Genomic DNA, 6,144 nt, shown 5'->3' with positions numbered 1-6,144 from the left:
TCAGTGAGGAAGATGTTAAAACACAAGTGGGGCCCGGACCCCCAGGAGATGGACGGTCGGTGGCCTCATGCTTCCAGCACACGGTCATCTGCTGCTCTTCCCCATATCTAGTTCCCCCGAGGCTCATCACCAATAGCCAGGACATATTGAAGTCATCAACCGGACTAATGTGGACCTGAACTCTGAATCACTGTATCTCTGGCTCTACCTGTTACTTTCTGTTAGAGTGTTGCCCCCTAAGCCAACCCCATCAGGCTTGGCTTACACAGGTGGTTGACCTTTGACCTTAGCGGGGTAGGCAGCGAGTGTGGTCCCAGTAGAGACCGTTTAACCGATGGGAGGGATGGAGAGCCTGCCAGATGGTTAGTTCATGTATCCACAGGCCTATCTGCTGACAGATGAGCTGTGTGTGTGTGTGTGTGTGTGTGTGTGTGTGTGTGTGTGTGTGTGTGTGTGTGTTGGGAGGTGGAATATTATTCTGAATGTTTCTCTATTATCCACTCAGCAAGCCTTCAAGGCCGCAGAGACACACAAAGACACGCACACACACACACACACACGCACACACACACACACACACACACAACAAACATTGTTCTTCAGGCTGCCTGACAGGTTTTTGGTGCAGTCATACATTTTTAAGACACATATCCTAGAAACTGTCACATTCTCTGAGCGTACCCTCGTCTCTCTGAGGACAGAGTTGATACAGGTCCATGGAGGGTCTACCTGCCTTCCATTCCCTTATACATCACCCCAGACCTCTCTATAACGAAGGTCCGAGACAGTCCCAGAGCACTGGCGAGCAGATGAACACACAGGCCTGTATCTGAGTCCCAGTAGCTCTCAGGCCTGTATCTCAGTGATATATCACAGTCCTGTATCACAGTCCTATATCTCAGTGCTATATCACAGTCCTGTATCACAGTCCTACATCACAGTCCTACATCACAGTCCTACATCACAGTCCTATATCACAGTCCGATATCACAGTCCAATATCACAGTCCGATATCACAGTCCGATATCACAGTACTATATCTTAGTACTATATCATCAGTCCAATATCACAGTCAAATGTCCTGCATCGGAGTCCCAGTAGCTCACAGTCCTATATCAGTGCAGGAGTCAGTGTATGGTCTCAGCACAGCAGAGCATGAATTCTGGGTATATTGATTTGTTAAGACAGCAGGGCTCTCGTCAACTCTCAGCTCCCAGAGCCGAGCCGAGCCGAAAAGAGAGGGACCAAATGTACCACATTGACTCCCACACAGAGTACTCTACTCACACTCAGCTACATCTAAGTTATGCAGGGAACCTCTCTGTACGGACCTGTACGGGTCTGACACGCTTGTGTACAGATACACCACAGAAAATCGGCCATGACTACGTGTTATGTGTTTAAAGGAGTGGCAACTTAGATGTTAATGAGTAGGCTGCAGAGATGGCATCATTGAAAGGGAGGGTAGGGTCCGTAGTAAAACACACACACACACACGCATGTGTACGGGCACATTCAGAGTGAGAGTGGGGTTGGGGGGGGAGCAGAATCAAAGTACTTCAACTCCTGTCCTGAGATATAAAGGAGAGGCCGGGTCCCATTGTCTCCTTAAGCTCCTATCAGTTGAAGGGTACTATTGTCGGCCCCTTGAAGCACTACAACACATCCGCCCTGAGCTCTGAGCTCTCCCCACACACACCACAATGCATCTTCATAAAAGCCTTTAGCCGCCCGACACTTGTATTCATTTCAGCTTCAATAGCCACGAAGCCGCATGAAGCAGCCCCTGCCAAGAGCTGTGGATTAAAAACAGAAAGAGAGAGAGAGAGAGAGAGAGAGAGAGAGAGAGAGAGAGAGAGAGAGAGAGAGAGAGAGAGAGAGAGAGAGAGAGAGAGAGAGAGAGAGAGAGAGAGAGAGAGAGAGGAGGTAGAAAGGGAGGGAGACTCATTGGGAAGAGGGACGTGCTGTACTGTCAAAAACACCCAAAATAGAAAAGACATGGACAAAGTCCCTCCTTCAGGAAAGAGATGTATGAAAAAGTGAGGTCAAACGGGTACCAATCCCAAATCAATCCGAACAACAAAACGAGAGGTGTGACTAAATACAATAGAGGAAAGGGAGCAGGGAGGGTGTGAGCAGAACATTTACTGTTGCACCGTGTATTTCAGCCCGGCTGCCTGCGCTATGCGGGGGGGGGCGAGGGAGAGAAAGGAGCCGATTGTTCTTGGGGGAAAGAGTTTGGCTGGCCCCCGACCAACAGCCAACAGCCTTAGCCTCCTGCGCAGGACTAAATAAAAGCAGAGGAACAGAACACAGTGAAAAGGCAGCACTCACATGAAGAGGTTTAGGAGGCGAGAGAGTGACACAGAGAGCCTGACGGCCGGTGACTGGTGGCTTTTGCTCCTGTGTACCCGCCCTGAGGGGAGAGAGAGCCAGGGAGGCTGAACGGAGAGAGGCAGGGAGGCTGGGGGGAAAGAGGGGAACTAGAGTCAGGAATGCAGGAGGGAGAGAGGGGAGAGAGAGCCAGGGAGGCTGAGTGGAGCGAGGTAGGGAGGATGAGTGGAGAGAGGCAGGGAGCCAGGGGCTCTCGGCTGGTGCCTGATTGGTGTCTGGATCCCAGACATTTGGCCAAAGTTTGGACACACTCAGAGAGCAGCCGACTTTAGCTGTCTGAGTGGAGGAAGTCCAAAGCCCTAAATTCCCCCAAAGGAACTCACCTCTCCTTCTGTATCCAGGGCAACCGCATTCCCTCTCAGCGTCCACCTGACCCAGTAATGGTCCAAAGCACAACGTGTCCCACGGATACCTCCTCAACACTACTTTCCAACAGGTCGTCTATCTATTCCAGGACCCTAATCTGTGCTCCTCCTTCTGTTTCTCAGTGCGCATACACACTTATTGACTCATTCACACATCGCTATATACACCGTTTCACACACATTTACACACACCCCCACACGCTCTCCAATATACTGTATTGAATCCACACAAACCCCAGAGGTGGGATAAGAAATCCTTCAGAAGAATCCACAGAATGGTAACGGTAGAGTCCTCTCTGAAACAGTAGGTGTACCAGCCTCAGGGGGACACAGCAAAAGAGAGATGCATAAAAGCCGGGGGGAAATCCAGTGAGTCAGTCAGGCAGTGCAGGCGAGGCTGGTGGGTGAAGAGATGAGACGAAGCCAGGCCCAGTATTCCAAGAGTCAGCTGGAGCAGCAAGCACTGCAGTCCACTCAGAAAAGCATACCTCTCCACCATGCACTTCACTATGAAGAGGAACAGAGCCAGAGCACAGGGACTCAGAGTGAGAGGTGGACGAGAATAATGGACTTAATTCAAGAGCAGCGAGAGAGAGAGTGAGAGAGAGAGAGAGAGGGGGGGGGGTGTGAGGGAAGAGAAGGTGGGAGTTAAGAGGAGGGAAGGGGAAAGGGGCAGGGAAATGTGCTGCTGTTGGGTGAGTGTGGGAGAAGTGAGAGAGAGGCAGTAGGGGAGTTCTCCTTTTGATATCTTAGCAATCCAGGGCTTAAGATGTGCACCGTTCATACACCGTATACACACAGCTAACTGGACAGATAGGAGGGACCACAAGCCAGGTCCAAACCGTCTGTCTACGAGTCAGATCTTATTTTAGATCGAGGTCACTGCACACATACATGGTAGATTGGCACATCCCATACACTCAGGGAAGACGAATACTACCTACAGTAGTCATATGCAGGTATCATGAGTAGTAGGGATCCTACTACTACTGAAGACGTGTATATGGTATACTATCCACTAGTATCTAGGTGCATACGTTGTGTAGAGGATGTGAGGTCTAACACACAAACACACACAGGTATATTCAAGAATGCCTAGCACATCTGATGAGATATGTCTGCTCCTCCCTGAGCCGTCTGGGGCCAGGCAGTGTGTGTGTGAGTGTGAGTGTGAGTGTGAGTGTGAGTGTGAGTGTGAGTGTGAGTGTGAGTGTGAGTGTGAGTGTGAGTGTGTGTGTGTGTGTGTGTGTGTGTGTGTGTGTGTGTGTGTGTGTGTACGCACAGTTTAAACGCCCCTGGAACATCAACGTCCCCTGACAGGAACCGGGTCGACACCAGGGCTGTGTCCCAGATGACACCTTGTTCCCTAGTGTTTAGCAACAGACCATTGCTGTTAGCGCAGCCACACAAACACTCATAACATTCTCACAACAAGGCCCGCTAGGGAGATAAATCTGCTGCAGAAGAATTCGCCCTCCTCGTGAAGCCGTACATCTTCGCCGTGTTCACCGCTGTGTCTCAGCCTGTCGCACGACTCAAAATAACAACAGTTTACAGCAGGAATGTGGGTGTTAGGAGGAGAACAAGAATATAATTTATCCATCTGTTAGATTCATGTTCAAACTGAACATCAAATTGAATCACAGGTAGTCCTGTCCAGTAAGGGAGTGTCCTGGTACATCAAGTAGTTCATATACAGAAACACGGAGATAGACTATTGTCTGTGTCCAGGGGTGTACTGTACATCACAGCTGTCTCACTATGAGAAACAGGGATTAACCATGTGTACCTGGTCGCATGGGCGTGTAACCTGTACATCAAGCTGTCTCTCTACAAAAACGGAGATAGACTATGTCCTGTCGCAGGGGGTGGTCCTGTCATGCACACGCTGTTGTCTCTCAGCAGAAACAGGAGATAACTAGTGTCCTGTCCATGTGGGTGTCACTGGGTACGTCAAGCTGTCTCTCTAGCAGAATAGGAGAGTAGAGCTGAGTGTCCTAGTCCAGGGGGGTGTCTCTGTACATCAAGTGTCCTGCTCTACAGAAACAGGGTAGATAGGGACTAGTGTCCTGTCCAGGGGGGCCGTCGTACGATCTCGAAGCTGTCTCACTACAGAAACTAGGGAAGATAGGACTAGTGTCGTCGGTGTTCTTCAGCAGTCTGGTAGATAGAACAGGGTTGAGCTGTTGTCTGTCAGTGGGTTCGTACTAGTCAATGGTTCTGTTCTCATATCAGAAACAAGCAGGAGTAGCTAGACTAGTGTTCCCCTGTCCGATGGGTGGGTGGTCTTGTGACATCAGGAGCTGTCTCTTCCTACAGAAGAGAGGAGATAGACTAGTGTACTGTCGCATAGGGGGGCCTGTAATGGTCAAGGCGATCTGAACAGATAGAACAGGAGATAGACTAAGTCTAGGTGCCTGTACTCAAGCCTGTCTTAACAGAAGGGTGAACTGGCTCATGGGGTGTTGTGCAGTAAGCTGTTCACTACATGAAACAGGAGAATAAGACTATGTGTCCTGTCCAGTCTGGGGATGTACTGTAGCATGCACTGTATCGATACAGAAACAGAAGAATAGTCTGTGATCTCACAGCTGCCCTTACAACACAAAACACGTGAAATAATGTTCTTTCAACATGTTTAGCTTAAATTTCACCTGTATGTATTTACATTTGGAGTCCACATGTTAACAGGCACCTTTTCACAGTGTGGAAATAACATGTTTTCACCTCACATGTGAATTGAAATGTGCGGTTTCATGGTTAAAAATCGTTTCACGTGTGAGAATCTATTATCACTTTCACGTAAAAAAATTCAACTGTGGAATCATATTTGCAGTTCACATTGTAAGAAACTCTACCAGCCCGGGCAGAGGAAATGTGTGTTCCATGTATGATTATTAAGTCCGATCCCTTTAATGATAATTGGAAATAACGAGGCATTTCTTGCCATTTCAGGCATCCACTCCCAGAAGAAACTAGACTGAAGCAGCCCCAGCCCAGATTCATTTCAATGTGTCTTATGCTAAAACAAAACTATTGATTCGATGTTTTACACCCCATTTTAAATTATTAACGTGTGTTAACCTCCCTGGTTAGGAGGAGAAGCTTTCCTGGAAAATGTTCTGTTTGTTTTTTGCCAAAAGCTTAATGGTGGTGTTTTTGTAAACACTGAAAACATCTCTGCCCTGTGTGTGTGTGTGTGATGTGGTGTACGCTTGTCTGAGAGTCAAAGTCAAGGGAACTATTATCCCCCCCCCTCTAATACCCACACCCCTCCATGACCCTGCCCCCAACATGACCTCCACACACACTCCTTGACCCCACCCCCCATCATGCACCCCCACACCCATGACCTTTGATCCCCACGCCCCCAATCATGACCACA

General features: G+C 48.9%; 1 protein-coding gene across 3 annotated transcripts in view; it reads right to left on the bottom strand.

Annotated features, from left to right (window-relative positions):
• The window catches only part of LOC111966269 (semaphorin-3B), a 115,361-nt gene that overhangs the window by 51,496 nt on the left and 57,721 nt on the right, over window positions 1-6,144 (bottom strand). Inside the window, exon 1 of one of the 3 annotated variants that reach the window (XM_023990770.2) lies at window positions 2,994-3,347. The exons of 1 other annotated variant lie outside the window; for it this stretch is intronic. The gene's annotated coding sequence lies outside the window, so the exon portion shown is untranslated. Of the gene's footprint in view, window positions 1-2,717; window positions 2,964-2,993; window positions 3,348-6,144 lie in introns of those variants that run through there. One more of the 3 variants, XM_023990771.2, reaches the window with a different exon arrangement.

Source organism: Salvelinus sp. IW2-2015, linkage group LG7 (genome assembly GCF_002910315.2).
Source record: "Salvelinus sp. IW2-2015 linkage group LG7, ASM291031v2, whole genome shotgun sequence".
NCBI classification, from domain to species: Eukaryota; Metazoa; Chordata; class Actinopteri; order Salmoniformes; family Salmonidae; genus Salvelinus; species Salvelinus sp. IW2-2015.
Note: the sequence above shows the minus strand (reverse complement) of the source record. Positions and strands in the feature narration are given on the sequence as shown.